The 20410-nt window shown below is 50.7% G+C and overlaps 1 long non-coding RNA gene across 1 annotated transcript; it reads left to right on the top strand.

The window, feature by feature from the left end:
• Positions 1-35: 35 nt before the first annotated feature.
• Positions 36-19687, top strand: LOC102019993. The gene is made up of 3 exons (XR_259998.1): positions 36-99; positions 5188-5245; positions 19307-19687. It is a non-coding gene; the product is annotated as an uncharacterized LOC102019993 (long non-coding RNA).
• The last annotated feature ends 723 nt before the right edge of the window (positions 19688-20410 follow it).

Here is a 20410-nt window from a genome sequence, read left to right as displayed (position 1 = left end):
AGCCACAGGGATTGCCATGGCAACATGTGAGGCAATACAGCAATAGCAGCAGGGAGGCCGGAGCAGAATTCCTGGGGTAGTCAGAAGAGGGACTTTCAGGTAATAAAGAGATCATAGACTCACACGTACCACAGCATGGGGCAGGGTGTCCCTGCATGTTGCTCCTTGTCTGGGAACCCAACACTCCTGTTTCTGGTCTGTGAGGCATTCAGCCTGGTTAGAGGGCCTGTTGGTGTGTGTGTGTATGTGTGTGTGTTTGTCTGTGTCCGGGGGCAGGGGGATCACATGCAACTGCAGAGTTTTCTTATACACTGAAAGAATTGCAATGATTTTGGACTGCTTCAGCCTGCTTCTCTACCTGGGGGATGGGAAACCATCAAAGTTAGCCTAGGCTAGTAACCAGGGCTTGGTGATGGGCCTATAATGTGCTTTCTAGCTTTCCCTTGCAAGCAGCAGCCTATTTGGAAAAAGACAATAAATGAAAGCACTTTTCCTGATCTCCGGTGCTCTCGAGCCAGCGTAGCCCCTCCCTCCCCTGGTGCCTTTGCCCACTCCCCACTCATTACCTCTGCTCCATTCCCCAGGCTGTGTTAACCTGTCAGGTGCTGGGTTTGGGGCGAGGGGCAGTTGCTGTTGCCTTTTTCACACATGCCCCTTCCCAGCACAGTTCTTAGCACACAGAGCGGGCCAAGTCCAGTGCCTGCCAACCTCCTCCCCACCCTGCCTCTGGCTGCCAAATCTGACTTTGATTAGCGTGTGGAGGGGAAGAAAGCAGGAAAATAGAATATTAAAATCTTAATTCAATTTAAAACACTGTCATTCACAGGCATGCCAAACAGCGAGATGACTAATTATTATGCAAATGAGGCAGATAGAAAAGTGATTAATAATTGCACAAATTAAAAATTATTGTAAACATCCTGTGACGAGTGATAAGTCCGATGGAGAGGCGAGGGCGGTGGGCCGGGGAGGCCATGGCAGAGCTGGCTCCTGCATCCTTATTTCCTCATTAGGGGGATTTAATTAGTGCCTGATGATGGGGCTCATGCTGCCAGGGGTGGAGGAGTGGGTGGCCAGTGCTCGGGCTGTGTGTGCCGGATCCTCAGTCCCTCTCCAGCTCCTGTTCATTGCCTTGTGGCTGGGCTGGAGCTGGCTGGGCAGGAGGAGGCGAGTTGAGAGGGGAAGGCTGTCACTATGAAGGACAGGTGGCAAAATTCCACTGCTTTCCACTGGCCTTTCACCAGCTGCCACCCGCTACGGAAATCCTCAGGCACTGTCCAGGAGTGATGGCGAGGAGGCCCCCTGGTTCCCCTTGTTCAGCTAGCAGGTCCCTCACGGTCTGTTGAAGGGACACAATGGAGCATGCGTAGTGTTGCAGGTTCACAGTGAGGATGCACAGGCCTGTGATGTTGCTTGGGGCCTCCTGGTCACCCCAGGCCCAAGTTTCCAGGGGACACAGAGTAGCTAAGTCAGTGTTCAGAGCCTGGTGACTTGCCTTTATCTGGGTGAGTCTGCTTTCAATCATCCCATGATGGGGCAGGTGTAGGAATAGCTTTAGCTTGGGTTGGCTTGGTTGCTGCAAGGCTGTGGGCTCGGGAAGCCAAGCTGCTCTGGCCTAGCAGGGGCACTGGTAGGCTCCGGGGCATGCAGCCATGCTGGGTCTCACTTGGAGTAGTAGGGCAGCAGCTGACATATTCTTGACAAGACCTATCTCCCAACTATAGCCCAGACTCATCTGCCAGGTGCCAGAGCCCCGAGCTCTAGGACAGTGTGGGTGGGGCTGGTCTAGACCAGGGCCAGGTGGCCAATGAAGGAAAGCTTACCTCCCTGATCCCCATCGTCCCCTTGGCTGTAGACAGATGACTGTAGGGAGGATAAGGTTATCAGTGCCTTTATCTTCTCCCCACAGATTCCAGATTTTTTCCCAATTGGACTAAAAAGCTGAGGTTTTTGTAGGGCAAAGCCCTAGCCTTTGTCCTCAAATTTCGGTTCCTGAGACTGTGAGGCATAATTATTTTTCCTCCCATGTGGGTCTGGGGATGAGAAAGGGCTGCTCCTGTTTCAGGGTCACAAACATCCTAGGTTTAACAGCTTGTACCCAGCCTTGTCACTGTGTGTGTTGTTCTCTTTCTACTTCTGGAACAAAACACCCAACACAGTTTAAAAAAGGAAAGGTTCATGTTGGCTCACAGTTTCAGGAGTTTCAGTCCATAGCAGGCTGGCACCAAAGCAGAAATACCATGGTGGGAGGGAATGGTGGGGAGAGCTGCTCACCCCCCGGCAGCTGGAAAATGGAAGAAAGAGAGAAGGAGCCTGAGGAAAGATGCACCCTTCAGAGGCAATGTGTCCTGTGACCTGACTCTCCCAAGCGGAGTCTGCCTCCTAAGAGTGCATTCAGTTATGAGCTCATCAAGGGCAAATCCATCCATGAGGTTAGCACACCATGATCTAATCACCTTCCAAAAGATGCGCCTCTGAGCACTTGAGACACATAACCTAGCCTAACCTAACCTAACCTAACCTAACCTAACCTAACCTAACCTAACCTAACGCAACACAACGCAGCATGGCCACCTGGAATCCTGTTTTCACTTCAGCCCCGAGGTTTCTCTTTTGCCATTCTGATTCCCAGAGGAGAAAAGTTCTTTCCCACTGGGACCCCAGGTCCGTCCCCCTGACTTCTGCCTGACACCTCCCGGAGTCTGAAGGCTCTTCATTCACCAGGTGCTGTTTCACTGGAGGCTCTGACTTTCCATCACTTCCTTCTCCTGCACCTCTCTCCAACCGCTGCTTACCTCTTCCCCGTGCTGCCCAGACCACTCCTGGGTTCTCATTCTCTTCTGTCGGGGATCTTCCTGAGCTCTTCTGAGGCAGCAAAGGGTGCTGGTTGTGTGTGACTTTGGGCAAGTTGCTTCACCTCTCTGAATCTGTTTCCTCACTTTTAAAATGAGGAAAACTCTCCTTCATGGTATTTTTCACTTATCCTTTCCTGTCTTCATCATCCATTCAAACAAGGCATCATTTCTGTATACCAAGCACTAGGAATGACAAGCTGTGGATGGTTTCAAAGAGCTTGAGCTGTTTTGGGATAGCAAGAGGGACAGCATGTGCAGAGGTCCAGAGGAGGAGCAGAATAGACATTCAGACGATGGGGAGGGGTTTGGGATGGCTGGAAGATAGATTGTACTGGGGAGTAATAGGGCTGAAGCATCTTTTATTCCATGGGATCTTTCTGCTATTTTGTGGGCCCTGAGGAAGAAGGAAAAATAAAGGAAGAAAAAAAGGAAGGAAGGAAGGAAGGGAAGAAAGAAAAAGAAAAGAAAGTGAAAAGGAAGAAAGAAAAGGAAAGAAAGGAAGGGAAGAAAGAAAGAAGGAAGGAAGGGCTTTATGCAGGGGACATGCAAGAAGTGTTTTTTTTTTTTCTTTTTTCTTTTTTCTTTTCATTAGTACATGTTTGCAGTGCATAATGGTTACATTCACAGTGGGGAATTGGGATATGTACATTACACATCTTAATTCTTTTTATGCCCCTTAATCTTTCATCCCTCCATCTATTGGTTCTTGTGCATCTCTTTGCTTTTTTTTTGGTATTTTTTGTTTATTTGTTTGCTGTTCGTTTGTTTTGATTTTTTGAAACAGGATCTCACTGTGTAGTTCAGGATGGCCCTGAAGTGTGGTGTAGCCCAACCTGGCCTCAAAATCACAGTGATCCTACTGTCTCAGCCTCCTGAGTGCTGGGATCACAGGTGGATACCACCACGCCAAGCTTCTTGTGGATCACTTTATGCCAAATGCATTTAGTCCAACTCTTAGAGTTCCCAAAATTCTAACAGTTCCAGCATTGCTGAAAAATCTAACTCCAAAGTTTCCTCTGAGACTAAAGGCAAACTCTTAGCTGTAAGGCCCTGGTTGGTTCTTCTCGCGACCAGCCCACCTCCTCCAAGAGGATCCTCTCTTTCATCAAGGAAGCTGTATCTGCAGACTGTACAGGTTGGCCTGGGGAGGGAGCCAATAGCCCAAGCAACTTCCCAGGTTGGCAGAAGCTGCAACTGTCCAGAGATGCCTGTTAGTCAACCTGTAATTCCAGCAATCAGGAGGCTAAAGTAGGATTGGCAGGAGTTTGAGCCTAGCCTATGCTGCACAGTGAGTTCAAGGCCAGCCTGAACTACATAGTGAGACCCTGGAGACAAACAGCTAGAATTGTTTTAGAAAGACCATTTCACCTGCAGTGCAGAGATGGGCAAAGTCAGTGGCAGAGCTGCCTGGAATACAGCATGTTGCAGAACCCATGTGTGCCTTGTAGGGAGCCGCTGATCATCCCAAAGGGCCCCAGCTGACTCCATTACACCCTCCACAATCCCCAGAGTACCCTAGGAACACCCCAGGTTCTGCTCAGGAGAGGGCATTTTCTAAGGCAGAGGAAGCTGGGGCCTTGCTAAGGGATAGGAAAGGGGCAGGGAGAGGGGGCCAGGGCGGGAGCTGGAGGCTGGGGAGAGTCAGCACAGCTCCAAGGCTTGAAGCAGCTGGGTGCTGCCTGCCCACTTGGAGCTCTCAGTTCACCCTCCATGCATCATCTTGCCAGCATCCACACCCTGCGGCTCACAGCAGACACCCAGCAGTGCCTTTGTTAAGGCTATAGCCCTGCCAGGGGCAGGAGGAGGGAGGAAAGGGGAATGATCCTTGGTTGCAGTGTATCTCTAGTGGCAGAAAATTTGGGATAAAAAAAAAATCAATATTGCTGACATATACCCACTACCCTTAATTGTAGAATAACAGGACAATCTGAGATAAAAATCACTAAAAATAATGATGTGAGGTCTTAGATTTGTGCTTCCACCTCACACACTCCCAATATGAAATAAATCTCTCTGCATTTTTATGGCTGTTGCTGAACCTCTCTGGAATGTCTGTGGAGTGGGCAGCTGGCTCTCCTTGGGTCTGGTTTCAGCTCCTGAATCTTCCCAGGAAAGTGTGTGTGTGTGTGTGTGTGTGTGTGTGTGTAGGCTGAGAAAGCAGAGGTGGTGGTCCAGGCAGGGCCTTGTATAGGGCAGAACATTGTTTTTTGCTACCTCCCCCGTAATAGGAGGCAGAATGGGAGGATGGGAGTGTTTATGAGCCTCTTTTCTTGTTCTTTTCAATTACAATGATACCTCAGGTAATTAACTGCTAATAACCTTGTTAATTTAGAATGGATCCTCTCCCTTCTGGCCATCTCAGGGAAGACAGAAGCCACAAGGGTCAGCAGGTATGGAAGAAAGAAGAGGAGGTGGGAAGGAGGATGCTGGGGCAGAGCCCCTGGGGTAGACAGCTGGAGGTTTGGTGCCTCCTGGTTCCTGGCCAGAGGGCAGGTCTGGGGAGAAGCTGCCTGAGCTCAGGGTGTGGCGGCGCCCTTGAGTAGGAAGACCAGAAGCACTGGGATCCCTCCAGTCACTCCCCATTCTGAACAGTGTGCCCATCAACTCAGGAAGAGGATCCAGGGGCTCAGCCCAGTGCCCTTAACCTTTGAGACGCTCTGTGCTCAGCTGCTCAGTGCAAGGCATTACCCCAGTGGGAACTGGCACTTGTCTTTGGGTTTATGATCTTGCAAACCCAGCCCAATGAGGGTCTCTCCCACCCCTGACCTCTATCACAGGGATTTGATGTATGTTCAGGAAGAGAATAAATTTCTTGTTCTGAATGGTTGAGACATTTACCAAGAGTCTGGCATTTGGATGAGGTATCTGTGATCATTTCCAGTTCAAAAGATTTATTCACATATTCATTGGAGAAACTTTAAAGTCTAGCCCAGGTCTTAATGATACAGAGATGAAGAAAGATATGGTAGGTACCCTCAAGGAGTGCATTTTTTTTTGCCAGCATCTGACAAGGAAACAAATAATGACAACACAGGTGATGCAGAAAACGGGAAAGAAAATACTTAACCTTGTAGGGAAGGAAGAGGTAGGAAAGGTAGGAGTTGGGGAAGGCTTAACAGCAGAGGGCGTGTTTACACTGGGCACGGAAAGATGAGGAGCATGCTGGGTAGGTAAGAGAGGGTAAGAAGGCAATCCATCCCACAGTAGTGTGAGAAGCCATGGCTGCTAGAGGAGCAGAAAGGAATATGGATGGAGAACAGGGTGAATGTAGGGAGATGGCTAGAGGGAGAAGCAGAGCTGGATCATGAAGAGTTGGAGGGATTTCTCCTGAGAGGTGACTCTTCTGGCCCACAGGGACTTAGCCAGGACAAAGCGGGGGCACACCCATGCCTGGTACCCAGAGAGGCTCCAGCCTGTGGCATTAGGTTCTAGCAGGCCTGGCAAGGAGCTTCTCATCCTCCTCCCTCCCCCTTTGTATCTGAGAGAAAAAGAACAGGGTGGAGGGTTGGAGCTGGAGATTAAGGGATAAACAGGTCCCCTGGTTTGGTTTTCCAAACAGATTTTCTCGTTCCCGGGGCTTTGAGCCCATTTTGGAGGCAAAGCTTCTGAGTTTCAAGACCGTACAGCACATCTGTCCCCTCCTTAGGGAAGCCACTGCTCAAATGCTGGGAATCTATTCCCAGTGAGCTCTGGCTGTGCTGCTCTGGGGAAGCAGTGCCCACCTTCCTTCCCAAGCCTCTGCTCTTGGAGGAGGCCCAGACGGAGGTGGCTGGTACAATTCCTAGGGAGCTGACAGTTGCGGGTATATCATCCCTGCCAGGAGGGAAAGAGGACCTCCAGGAAGCTCCAGTCTAAAACTTGGGGACTGAAGCCATCCTAGGCCACCTCTTCTAATAGATCTTGTCAGCACCCCCAAAGGGCAGGACTATTAGCTTCTGAGTTGGGCCTGAGGAGCCTGTACCTCCATTCTCTGTCCTCTTCCTGCTGTTCCAGTTTTTTTTAAAGACAAACAGCCGCAAAGCTCCATCTCTTAATGAAACTGTTTGATGTTAATTAATTATGCAGCTGCCTCATTTGCATGCACAGGCTGTGGCTTCCCAGCTTCTCTCCCACCCTTCTCTGCCAGGAACCTGTATATGCCTCAGGCAAAGCAGAGACTGGATAAAGCCAGTGTCTACCTACTCATAAGCAATCCTTCCTGCCACCTTTAGTGTAGGGCACAGAGGCTGGCCTCGAGGTGGCCTGTGGAGTCACACTTGGGACTACTGCACTGGAGGCATGTGCAGCAATGAACGCTTAACCCAACCTAAGAAGCCAGGGTTGAGTTTCATTTAGTTTACCTCCTTTATTTGCCAACTGTTTGACCTTAGACATTAACCTTTCTGGCACCAGATGCCTTTGCTACAGAGTGGAGGGAATCTAATATCACTGCAGGGGACCATATCTCGTCAGTTTGTATGTCCCATACTGGCTACCTAGAAGGGGCTAAAGCAATAGTTTTTTGAATCACTGGCTGAATCAAATGGTCTCTTTGGCTCCCTTAACTCTAGGATTCTGGGGAGCCCCACTTTTACCTGGATTCCCAGTTCTACCTGCTGAGACTGCAGGCTTTCTGACCCCAAACTGACCATAGCATTGACACGGCATCTTCTTTGTGTAGAATCCATTTGTCATCTAGTATACCTGTGAGGGCTGCCTAAGCTACAGCCCAGAGGCTGTGTTTTGGAGGAGGCTAGTGGAAAGAATAGCAGCTGCCCCTGCTTAACTACTAAGCCCCTGATGGAGATATGAGGGGATGAGGCCAAGCCTTGTGCTGAAGAGGAAGGGACTGAAGTCTACAGTGTTGAGGTGACTAAGTGGCAAAGCCCTTGAAATTCACATACATGGCAGCCCAGGCTGGGGGAATCAAAATTCACATTGAGTTACAACACAGTGAACCTGTCAAAGGCAGGGTGGAAGGTAGGATGGAACCTCCAGGCAGTGAATTTCAAACTTTCTGAGCCCAGGGGCCCCTCTAGCTATGGTTCCTTTTTCTATAAAGTGCACACACTCCCTGAAATCCAAAAGCATACTGGGGGCATGTAGGGCTACTGGGCCGAAAGTAAAAGGTCCGGCGTGGTCTGGGCACAGAAGTCTGAGGTTTTAGAAAACTAAAGGGAAAGAGGGACAACAGGTACAGCAGGGACCCGATGGCCTGGCCTGGGTCTACGTGAGAAACTGGAGAAGCGACAGGGAAGCCTCTGGGAAGCGACAGGACTTGCTTCGAAGGGAGTCGAAGGAGAAGGGGCCTTGTCTTGGTGTTGGGCATGGTGCAGTGGCAGAACTAGGTAGTCAGGAAGAGCTCCTGGCCCTAGGATGGTGGGCATGGTGGAGGTGAAGCAGGGAGGCTGCAGCAAGGAAACTTCTGATTGCTGTAGGGAGGGACAGGGCAGGGGCCTGGTCTATGTTTATACTGGGGGCTTCAGGTTCCACAGCAATGAAGGTGCAGACCTGGGATAAGGCTGGGGCTTCTCCCATTGTCCCTTGTGATTGAACCTCCAGAGGGACATGTGTAATTGGCATCATTCATCCATGGTGGTGATAGCAATCTGAGACTGGAGAGCCGGAAGCTGGGATTTCTTGTGTAGAGAGGAGGATGATGGAAGGGTGGCCTCCTGGTGAGTAAACTAACAACTAGGCAAAAGCAGAGCTTGCGGGAGGGAATGCCCTGGGATTGTTAGCTAGCATTCACGTAATTCCAAGTCCTGCGATGTCACCCTACACCATGGGTATCCATCCTTCTGTGGGGGCTTCTGCTCAGATGCCCTTGTCCACCTATCTCTCCAGCCAATAATCAGGTTTTTCCAGAATGGTTATGACCACACAAGGCTGCCTTGTCTCTCACCCATGGTCACTGGGCTCTGGGGGTCCTGTTCTCACTGTGGGAGCTGTACTGGCAAGGAACCATTGGAATCAGGGCTTCAGTAGGATGGAATGTTCTTGGCTGAGCATGTTCAAGAAGTTAAAGGAGATGGTTCTGGGTGTTGGGAGACGTGCCAGATGGGGAGGTAGTGAACTGGGACTTGGTACTGATTTGCTACTAGCTGCCTGATTGCTTTTTGATAAGTCATTTTTTTTCTCTTTGCCTCCAATTCTTAATCTGTAAAATGGGATAAGCAACCATCTACCTATCTGCCTGCCTGGCGTATCCTTCCATCCCCCACCCACCCACCTGGCAACTATTTGTTGAATGCCAACTCTGTGCTGGGCACCTTATGTAATGCAGAGGATACACAGGGGTGACAAGATGGACATGGTCCCTTTCTTTGTGAATCTTAAAGTTGAGCAAGGAAAAAGACATTAAATGATACTACTGCTGCTGCTGATACCTGTCTGCTGTAGCTGCTCAGGGACTAAACTAATGAGACACTATGGGAAAAGGGCTTTTACAAGCACTTTCTTGCTAGGATTTCTTGTTATTGCAGAGGCCCCACCCAAGCAGGAGCCAGAGAGGCCTGAAGCTCCTTGAGCTTCACTGTTGCGTCTCAAACACCTCCATTCCCTCTCTGTTATCCACCTCAGCTAACCCCTGGAGCTGCTACTCTCTCCCTTTGCCCCCTGCCTCCAGCTTCCTGCTGTGCCTTCCCTGCAGGAGGGAAAGGAAGCCTCAGTGATCAGCCTCGTCCTGGCAGAGGGTGGGGCTGGGTGAGCTGAGCTGATTGCTGCTAATTAGCAGCACTGAGCCTTGGCCAACCGGAGAGGCAGGTAAGGGGAAGTGGCAGGAGGGGGCACATTACATGGATGATCTTGCTGAGGGCATCATAGGCCCAAGATTCTCCAGGGATAGGTCCTGAGGCCACCCCTCTCCCATGCCATCCCTTGCTCCCAGGTAACAATCACCTGTAAAAGCATGCTAGAGAGTGTAGATGTATGGTGGCAGAAAAGGAGGCAGGTGGCTCAGAGGGAGGCCTATTCCAATTCTGGCCTTTTCTAGATTCGAGAGAAGTGGCTTTTTACCTTAGTATTCTTGTCTCCAGACTTCTTCTTGGGCCATTACCTCTGTAGGGAAGATAGGGAGTGCCCTATCTTCTTCATCACAATTTGCATCTGTCCTTTCGGACTGGAGCAGTAACCTCCTCTACTAAGTCTGCCCTACCCCCCATCTAGAAGTGACCCTTTCTTCCTCCAAATACCCACAGCACTCTCAGGCAACCCACTGACATGGTTCCTTCTGCCTGGCCTGGCACCTATATGCATTTCAAATCCCTCTCTGTACAGATGGGGGCAGTTTATTATAGAGGGCAACTTCTGTGGACACCAGGTTCAAAGAACTAAATAATAATGAATGATAGAAATAACCAAACCAGTCCTTCTAAGAGAAGGACGTCCTGATCATTTCTGACTGACTGATTTGGAGGAGCCATGGAGATGCTTACACTGTGAGGCCAATGAGACCATTTTGCCTAAGGGCCGAGTATTCTGGAAGTTTGTCTAAGGTGTCATCACTGGATTGCTATCAGATCTTTGGGCCTCTTGGAATTTGCCTCTGTAGAGGAATTGCTGCCCAGTGACTTTACCCTTAACACCAAGGCTTTGAGAATCCTCTAGATTTGCACCTTGGTTTGCAGGGCAGAATGATCAGCAATGGGTGGAGGCATTTGTCAATCTGTTATAATGTCACAGAGAAGCCCTTTGATGTTTGGCCCAACCAGTGAGACTGATAAGTGTACACCCTAAGCTCACTCACTGCTTCAGTAAGGGTAATGAATGGAGCTTTCTTCTGTGAGAATCCTGGAAACGGGTTTTGGACAACATAAACTTTGACATTTCTGGTAGCCAGCATTTGACTAGTCATTCCCAAGACTTTTAGAAAAGAATTTTGCTAAGGGGGGGTAGAGGGTGCACATCCTTTTTTTTTTTTTTCTAATTTGCCAGGTGTAGTGAATGTCTGTTGTCTTCCTTTCCCCAGCATCCCTGAACCTTCTTTTTAGTTACAGAGCTCTACTTCCTTTGGGACTCTGACTATCCCCTTGTTCAGGTGGGGGGGGGACAGAACTGCCACGTTGGCTTCCGAAGTAACACCATGATTCAGGTCTGGCCAGCATGGTATCCTCACCTATAGCCACTGGCCACAGAATGAGCATCCAAGGTGGGGAAGCCTGAGTGTGCCCCAGATTGGGGCTGCAGATATTGAAGGAGATGGAAGATGTTCCTCCCTGAAAGTTCTCTAGCAGGGATAATGGAAGCCCAGAGAGCCTTTGTCTATGACCCAAGGGTCATTCTTCCCATGACCAGTCCAGGGAGGGAGCTCAGACTGAGTAAGAGACAACACGGGCAACGCAAAGAGAGAAAATTAGAGGCCCAACAATGCCGTTTGACTTTCTGATTTTGCCCCTGTAACTCATACTTAGCTGAACCAACACATCTCCAATTCTGCAATAGCAATTTCAATCCATCCCCTGTAACTGAAAGAGATCTGGGTAATTACTATGTAAGTTCATATGTGTACTGAAAAAAAATATGTATATATAAATATATACACACACGTATGTATATAAAACCACAGACAAAATAGGAAGGACAGTTTCGGAATTGAGAACACTGTTAAAGTTGAGTACATTTAGCTGTATGAGACTGCTATAGTCCCCTTCTTTGTACTAGTGGAACTTTTTTAAGGTCAGCCCCTGATTGCAAGCCTGTGTGTAGAAACCAAGGATTAGCTATTTCCTTCCAGAGACAGGTTCTGAGCGGGGAAGGGCTTAAGAGAAAACCAGGGTGACTTGGACCCTAGAGGCAAACTCAGCTTTATGCATCATGTCATGAGGGCTGTCCCCGGCCTGGCAACTCCAAGGGAGGGGTTATGAAATCTAAGGTTCCCACCCCAGGCCTAGTACCTCCTGTCCCTCCAGTGTTCGAACTTTTCAGCCTGTCAGTGCCCCCAGGAGAGTTCTAGGGTGCTTTGCGAGCGCCCCTGAACAACCATGTGTGGCTGGTGGAGTAGGGAACCCACCCAGCTTGGCCTGGTGTGAGCCATGGGGGCTTTATCTTGCCACTAATGGTTTTCTAAATTGGTGGCAGTGGAGCAAAAAACCCAATTTGCGCCTGGAGCACGCGTGATTACTATTGTAATAACCTCAGCTAATAAGAATATGATGTGGGGCTAGGCTGGGAGAGAAAACACATTTCTCATTAGCTTTTGATTAATTACTCTACATAATTTCTTAGTTGTGGTAGCCATGGAGTGGGGGTGGGGTGCTGTATCTCTATCTCACCTTAACCCCGGTGGGCGCAGCGCAGTCTAGGGACTGATGTTCCACAGCGGACACTAGAAGAAGTCCCTACCTCCCCTCCACTTCTCTCTCCTCCTCGCCTTTTCCTATCTTCTCTCACCTTGCCCCTCCAGCCTTCTTTCCCTGCCTTTTCATTTCCTCTCAGCCCTTCCCCAAGTCCTCATGCTGGCTCTGTCCCCTCCCGCTGCCAAGGAGGCTGGGAAGGGCTGTTTTGCAGGTCCCGGCAGAACTTTCCTGCTGCCTGAGCCCGGATTGGATATTCCTGCAGCTTCCCTCTGCTGCTCTCCACTTCCCTGGGTCTGCCTTGGGGACTGTCTTCTGGACTCCCCTCTCTCCTGCTTTGTACCTTCTCAGGGCTGCTGTGTGGTTCAGGATTGTTCGTCCCCTCTTGCCACCTCAGCACACTGAGAGGGGCCTCCTGGCTGAGGCCTCTGCCCCATCTCCTGGCCCCTGGCCCCTGGCAGCTGGGTCTAGGCTGCATGGGGCCTCTCAGATTCTCATACCTGAGACCTACTGCCCCATAGGACGCTGGGTGGAAACATTTTCCCTTTGTTTGTAACCCAGTGGGCTTCTGTTGACCTCTTACCTTGTACTCAGAGCTGTGCTAGCACAGTGGGGGAGGTAAGAGAAACAAAAGCTGTGGGTTTTGTCGTTAAACTGGGAAGGGTATTGAGGAGAGACAGAATGTAATACAAGGCCAGGTGCCCTGAGTGCCCAGTGGATGAAGGGGAGAGGCCTGTGCAGGCTGCAGGCTGCAGGGCTCCTGGAGGCGTCTTGGAGGAGCAGGTGGTGGGAGGCTTTGACAGAGCTCAGGTTTGGGTTGGCAGAGAAGAGGAGAAAGGAGAGGGAATTCCAGATGTGGTGCAGAGTGCACACAGACCTGGAGGTGGGATGCTGGAGTGACTGGAAGATGCAAGGGGGTATTTTAGTGGTTTTTTTTTTTTGGTCTTTTTGAGACAGGGTTTCACTATGCAGTTCAGGCTGGCTTTGAACTCACTTTGTAGCCCAGGCTAGCCTTGAACTTGCAGCGATCCCCCTGCCTCAGCCTCCCGAGGGCTGAGATTACAGGTGTGCACCACCACACCTGGCTAGTAGTATATTTTAAGTGGTGGTTTCAATGGGAGATGAGCTGTGAAGGAAAGGGGGAGGCAGACTTGAGGGTCAGATGAGGATTTGGGAGATATGTGATGTGCAGTTGGAAATCCTGAAAAGCACTGGGTACCTGGTTGACCTTAGAGCAGCAGTTTTTTGAATGGGGTGTGATGGGGTGTACTAGTGCGATGGCGTGAATGTTGAGTCCCTCCCCCATATGTAGTTGTTGGAACTTAACTCTCGGGGTGATGAGGACTTCACCCTCACGAATGGGATTAGTGCCCTTCAAGGAAGGCTGGAGGATACAGCAAAGGTATGTCTATGACAAGCAGCCCTCACCAGAGTCTGTAGCTGCTGCTCTTGGTCTTCCCAGCTTCTAAGACTGTGAAACAAATTTCTTTTGCATTAGCTAACCAGCCAAAGGTATTTTTGTTATAACAGCAGTGGAAGGGCTAAGATAATTAGTTTTCTATTGCTACTGTAACAAATTACCATAAAATTAACAGCTTAAAATGACACAAATTTATTATCTCACAATTTAAAGGTCAGAGATTCAAGTTGGCTTGACTAGTTTCTCTGTTCGGTTATGTGAGTCTGAAATCAGGAGTCAATGAGCTGGGCCCTCACAGGGAGGATCCGGGAAGAATGGGCGCCCAGATTCCTCCCGTTTCTTGTAGCTGCAGTACTGCGCTCCCTTATCACTGCTGAAAAGGCTCTGGCCTCCTTTTCTGCCACTCTTTTCTGCTCCTTTCTTTTTTGCTCTACGTATCTGATGTGAGCTGGAGAAAGTTCTCTGCTCTGAAGGGCTGATATTAGACTGACCCTACTCAGTAATCCAAGATCGTCTCTGTGTCTTGTGGTCAGTAGTCTTAATCACATCTGTGAAGTCCCTGTACCTATGTAAAGTAACATATTCATGGATTCCAGGGATTGGAGCATCGGACATCCCCGAGGACAGGCATTATTCTGTCTATTACATGGGGCCAGGCTGAGGAGGCAGTTCCTGCAATAGACCTTGTCAATGGAGAAAGGGTGAGAAGCAGGGGTGAAATTAGAATGGAAAGGCTGTGGAGGTGCCTTGTCATTGCAAAGAAAACCGGGATTGCTTGATGACTGATTGATGACCAGGGTGTTTGGTCGTGTGTGTGGGAGGGCAGCACAAGGGGAAAAGAGGAGTTGTTTGGTTCAAGGCTAGGAAATGACAGATAAAAACTCATTGGTCATGACAGAAAGAGAAGCTAGTTATTGAGAGTAGATGATGCATCTGTTTCAGGAAGGATGACTCAAAGGTGACAGCAGAGTCCTTGCCAGCCCGAAATGGTCTTAGGAGCCATTGAAAACGCTTAACCAGAAATGCCAGACCTGTTGACAGGAATCTGTGAGCTAGTCACATGGAAGCCGTGGTTGAAGGCATGGGGAGAGAGGGTAGGAGGAAAATTAGGCAAGAGCCTTGAGGGATGAGCAAAGACAAGGCAGGAGGAAGAAGAGCTAGAGCGAGAAGACAGAGGCTCAGTAGGGCCTACAGGGCTGTGCCAGCCTGTGGGGGGTGATGGGGGGCAGAAGGGATAAATATTTTATTTTTTTTAATTTTTATTTTTTGGGTACTGGGACTCAAACTTAGAACCTCACACTCGCCAGGCAGGTGCTCCGCCACTGAGCTAAAACCCCGGCCCAAGAAGGGATGTTTAAAAGCCGGGCAGAGGAAGAGCTTAGCAGAGTGGGAAGGAATGGAGGGTCAGTGTCAGGGAGGACCGGTTGAGGATGGAGCTGCAAGTGATCCATGAACACTGGTGGTAGGGCTATCTCTGGAAGGCCCACTCACCCGCTGTGAGGTAGAGGTGTGTATGCTGGTGGCTGGAAGTCAAGGGTAGGGAGCCGGGGCCTGGTCACTTCAGTGGAACTGGGGGCTCTGGACTCCTAAGCCGCTGGGCACAGAAAGCCTTATAAGGTGGAGGCCCGTAGCCTGTGAGGAAGGGCCAGGGAGGAGGGGCAGGGCTGGGCAGGGCAGTGTATCAGCCATCCTAGGGTCATTCCTGTCTTGGGGCTACTTTCTCTCCCCATGATTATCTTGGAGGGCTGAGTCTCCAAAGCACAAATATTACTGGAGTGAAAGCAGTTATTTTTTCAAGGGAATTTGGGGAAAGGAGGCCTATGGGTGTTCAGGTTGCCAAAAGGGTCTAGGGGAGCCCGCGAACACGTATGTCCCTAGGGCTGCTGGGGCCATCAGCGCATGGTCATTTTTGCCCCCTCCACATATCCAAGCCTGGATGAGTATCTGCCTCCCCACCACTTCAGACATTTTGCAAGCCATTGTTTGAGGCTTAACTGCCTGCCAAAGCACACAGCGTGGAGTCCCCGGCAGCCACGGGCGACCCGTGGTCCGCGGGCCACTGTGCTGGGCCACAGTTTGCGCTGCCCGGCGCGCACCGCCCGCAAACTCGGCATAGACCCCGCAGCCAGTCTCTGGATGGCGCCGCCTGCAGCCGCAGGGCGCGCGACACCTGGGGCGGCTGGGGCGGTCACCGCCCAGCCGAGCCCAGCCCAGGTTCAGCCCCCAGGGAACCTCGGGCTCGGACATATGGAAAGTGCAGAGGGCTGCTGTGCTGACTCGGCTGGGGCTGCGAGGAGGGAGATGGCCTGGGGACCGGGAAGGCCCGGGAAGCCCAGGGCCTGGAGCGGTCGCCTCCCCGCCCGCGACTCCCTGCGCGGCCTCCCACCTGAGAGGGAAGAGGAAATCTCGCCAGAGAACCATGTAAAAATAGATATATTTCAGGATAAGCAGCGAGCCTGAAAAAACGGCTGAGCCGGAGTCTGCTCCGCTGACAGAAGATCTATGTACCAAATTCCTCTTCAAAATCTATTTCTCCAGAGATTTATTCTTGCAGGGCTCTCGCAGCACCAGGCGACTGGGAGGCCGAGGCTACCGCTGGCGACCTCGCCGCCCCCAACTCTTTGCCTAGCGACCATTTCCCAGCGTGAGCTGCTGTCCAATTAGGTAGCAGCTGATGAGAGCAGGCCGGAGCAGAAAAGTCAGGGCTGAAATGCAAAAGGGATTTGAATGGCAAAAAGGTCATTCTCATGCATTACCCTGGCTGGGTCGGAAGCCAGCGTGACGCAAGATGACACCCATCCTGGCGGCTGAGAGAATAAGTGATGGCTATATTTATGTTTCCATCTAAATGCATGGATCAAAGCAGACACTTTAATCTATTCAACAACAGCCCGAGGATTAAAAAGTTGCAGGCAAATCACACTCTTAAATTGGTAATATATTTTTGCTTGTCACTTGACAAATCATTTTAGAGTGACTCCAGGCCGGGTGAGAGACCTGAAGATTTGAACCTGGCTTCCTAACCTGGAAGGAGCCCTAACACCTAGGCCCAGGGTATGGTTCAAACCCTCACTTGCTTTGGTTCCTGTGAATCTAGTTTCAAGGGACGCCTCCAGGGAGCCTAAAGTCACACAGACAAATCTGTCTTAATCTCCACGTCAGTTTCGGAGTTGAGCACCATAATTATCCCACTTGCACAAGCCGGGAGTCTGAGGTAGGTGGCTTGCCTGGGTCACAAGATAGTAAACAAGTGGCAGAATGGGACGCAAAGCCAGATGTTTGGGGTCCCGGGATAGTGCTCCTGTCCCTGTGCTAGAGCTGCTGGGTAGTAATGCACTGCCCTCCTGCACCCATGCAGGGCAGCAAAAAGGAACAAAACCCACACTGCCACTGGCTGTGTAACCCTTTGCAAATTCCTGGGGCTGGAGAGGGAACTTCTCACCTGGTGACAATAGAAATAAAAGCCAGACAAGGAGCGAGCACAGAGCTGAACCTGGGCGAGAGGAGGGTGTGGGAATGATCAGGCTGTCCTTATGAAGAAAGGAGCAAACTTTTTATCCAGTTGCTGGAGTGAGCTAGGCCTGATAATTTTCCACTGGTCATTTGTGTGGTATTTGAAGGATTTTTTTTTCCTTGTGTAAGATACAGATCAGAGGTCAGTTTGTCCTCGGGGTGCAGACTGGATTTCATGGTGCTTCACCAGGTCTTTAGGCTCTGAAGGAAGAGTTGGAAGGTAGGGTAAGAAACACCATACATTGTCAAAAGAGGGAAAGGCGGATACCATAGTTTCAGGGGGTAACAGGTTATGGGTTACGGCTTGAGAGCTTCTCTGTCCCTTTTCCCTGTGGTGCTGGCCCCTGGCTGTCCTCTTCCTTCACTACCCAGCTTCCTCATGTGTAAATGGGACTGTGTAGTTCCACCTTCTTGAGATGGCCTTAGGGAGGGAATGAGGGGTGGCACTTAGTGCACTCTCTGACGTGGAGTGAGAACTCAGGGCTGTGCTGAGCCCGGAAGCATGGAACTGGACAGACAGACGGGGACTCACAGGAGGACTGCTTAGGAGTGACTGAAGGGACTGGTGTCCTCGTAAGAGCGCAGGCTGCCTCCTAACATAGGCTGGGGTGCGAAAAGACAGGGAGATCTGACTTGCTCAGTGTGGCTCTAACAGGGACAACAGGGTCCTTAAGGAGGATGTGGACATTAGCTAATAAGAAGCAAGAACTTTCTACTCACCAGTGTTGGGCAAAGAAATAGCAACCTCACCCACAGGTGGCATTTAGACCAGATTTCCTTGGGGGGTCCTTCCCTCCCAAGCAGGGAGTCTACAAGTCTGTGAGTCGTAGCGTCAGCTCGCCATCCTTCCTGGGGAGGGTGAGAAGAGTCGGGTTGCTAAATGGGTCAAATAATTATTTTTAAAGGTGCTCACTGTGTGTATTTCATTATTGAATCCTGATTTATGCATGGCTCAGATCCTCACTAACCGCGCATTGTGTGGGGTGGGTGGCAAGGCCACTGGGGTGGAAGGAGGCAGAGTTGACGCCTGAAGGGAGAATTGTTTTTTACCCATTACCAAAGTGGTCTTGGAACCACAGTAGCTCCAGGAAACAGAAGAAAAAGTGAACTTGGGGTCCAGGACACTCGGGTTCCCATCTGGCTCTGTCTTTAACATGTATGTCCATCTGCAAGTCGCCTGAAGTCCCTAAGCCCCAGGCTTTCCCGTGCAGTTCCAGGAAGGGCGACGTAGCCCACCGCTTGTGCCCCGACTGCTGGGAACAGTGTCCTGTCTGCCTTCTGGTCCCCTAGCCCTCTCCTACAGCCCCAGGGCTGTGTTGGGCTCTGGCGTTCTTGGGCACAGCCTCCCCGGCCGGGCTGCGCACCAGCTCACATCATCACGGGGGCTGTCCTAGCGCCGGCTCTCGGGGCGGGGACAGTGCAGCCGGATTGCACCTGCTGCCTGTGCGGAAACGGAGGGCAGGTGTTGGGTTTGGAGCGCAGGTGACTGCTGATGGTTGAGACGGCTCTCCTTGCATGGTCCGGGAACGAGGCGAGTGCCCCGCACGCGTGGGCGTCAGAGCCCGCGAAGCGTGCGGTTCTCTGCTTGGACCAGTGCCCTGCGTCTTTTCCTCGCCTTCAGCCTACTGCCTCGGGTGAGCCTCGCAACTGCTAAGCGAGGGAGGTCAGGGCATTATCGGATTCGTTTTACCAGCGTAGAAATCGAGAACCGGAGAGGTTAAATCTCCAGCCCAAGGTCCTGCAGCCAGTCGATAGTGGGCCTGAACTAGCCCTCAGGGTCACCGGACTCTTAATTCCATTTTCCTCATGCGGTCCCGCAGCGCCATCCAGTTCAGGAAACATTTATGGAGAGCCACCTGTGGGTCAGGCCCCCAGCTAGATGTAGCGGTTAGACTGGGGCTCTGGCTCCACTCCTGCGAGGGCACAATCTTAGCTGTTCTGTTTGGACCCGAAGTTGCTGGAGTACCCGAGACGTTGTCCTGGTGTTCACACACCTGGCCAATCTCTGGGGCCAAACTCCTTGGCTTGTGGTGCAAGGCCTTTCTGACCTGGCCTCAGTCTCCCTTCCTGGCTTCATCTCTCCCTGCCCTCCACCCCAGCTGCACAGCCCTCCACCCTCTGGTCTGCCCTGTGGCTCCGACCTCAGTGCCCTTTTGCAGCCTTGAAGTCAGCTTGGCTAAACCTACTTGTGCTCTTAGGCCTAGCTCAAATGTGACTCCCACCTGAAGCTTGTTTTGATTTCCCAGGTCGACTGACTGATTGTTCGCCATCGGTGAATGACCGCTTTCCTGGTTCTCAGTGCCCTCTGTGTGGCCTGTGTGATGACCCCAGGCAGGTGGTGTTCAGTTCCAGTGGTGGTCCCCAGGATTTCCTCCCTCGGTTGTGACTCTTCAGGGCCCGGCCATTGATCTATGTCCGGCCCCCTCCCTTAGCATCTTTCCACGCACAGGAGATGGGCAGGTGCACAGATGAAGTGGCCTATGTGAAATTGTTTTGTCAAGTACTTCACAATGCTAATACTGCTACGCTGAAAAGCGCTTAGGTTTGTACCCTAGGGGATAAAGGATGTTCATCTCAACAGCCTCCTAATTTTAAATTCTAGATTATTTTCATTATTAATGTGAAAGTAAAAAAAAAAAAAAATAACAATAGCTGACATGTGTTGACCTTTTGTGTCCAGAAAGTATTAACTCTCATTATTATCATAACAGGCCTGGAGACACATGTGCATACTACATTCATCTTTCAATTTCTGTCATTAATTAACAAGTTACAATTAGGACAATATTGAAACAATGTCATTAATCTTCAGATGTACTTCAAGAGATTCTCAGTGAAATGAATGAAATGTCATCCCCGAAGTGCTCTGTGACCTTTAGTTCTGTACAGCCTCTGTGGATGGAGCCTGTGGCTGTCAGATGTCCTTGCCTGGTCAGGGCCTAACCTGTGGCCTAGCTTGATATGCCATGCTCTGTGCTTTGGCCCCTCCTTGCTGGGTGGGAAGCAGCAGGCCGCTTGTCCTTGCACTGCAGGGACAGTGGACAGTGGACACACTGGAGCTTGCCTGGGGAGTGTGGGACACCTCTGGGTGTCTTAAAGAGGAGTGGGTGGCTCTGTGAGTCCATCATCACGATTTTTAATTTCAAGGCCAAATGACATGATAGAGCTATTGGACTTTTGTCCTTTTAGCATTTATGGAGGACACAAAAAGCTCCTCTGAGGGGCTGGGGATTTAGCTCAGCAGCACAGCACCTGCCTGGCAAGCGCAAGGTCATGAGTTCGATTCCCGGTACTGGAGAAAAACCAAAAAAAATAAAAAAATAAAAAAATAAAACGCTCTTCTGAGTAAA

This window comes from Chinchilla lanigera, unplaced genomic scaffold, assembly GCF_000276665.1.
Source record: "Chinchilla lanigera isolate Chin_1 unplaced genomic scaffold, ChiLan1.0 scaffold00011, whole genome shotgun sequence".
Classification (NCBI taxonomy): Eukaryota; Metazoa; Chordata; class Mammalia; order Rodentia; family Chinchillidae; genus Chinchilla; species Chinchilla lanigera.
The sequence above is the reverse complement of the archived record's forward strand: the minus strand, read 5'-3'. Positions and strand labels throughout refer to the sequence as shown.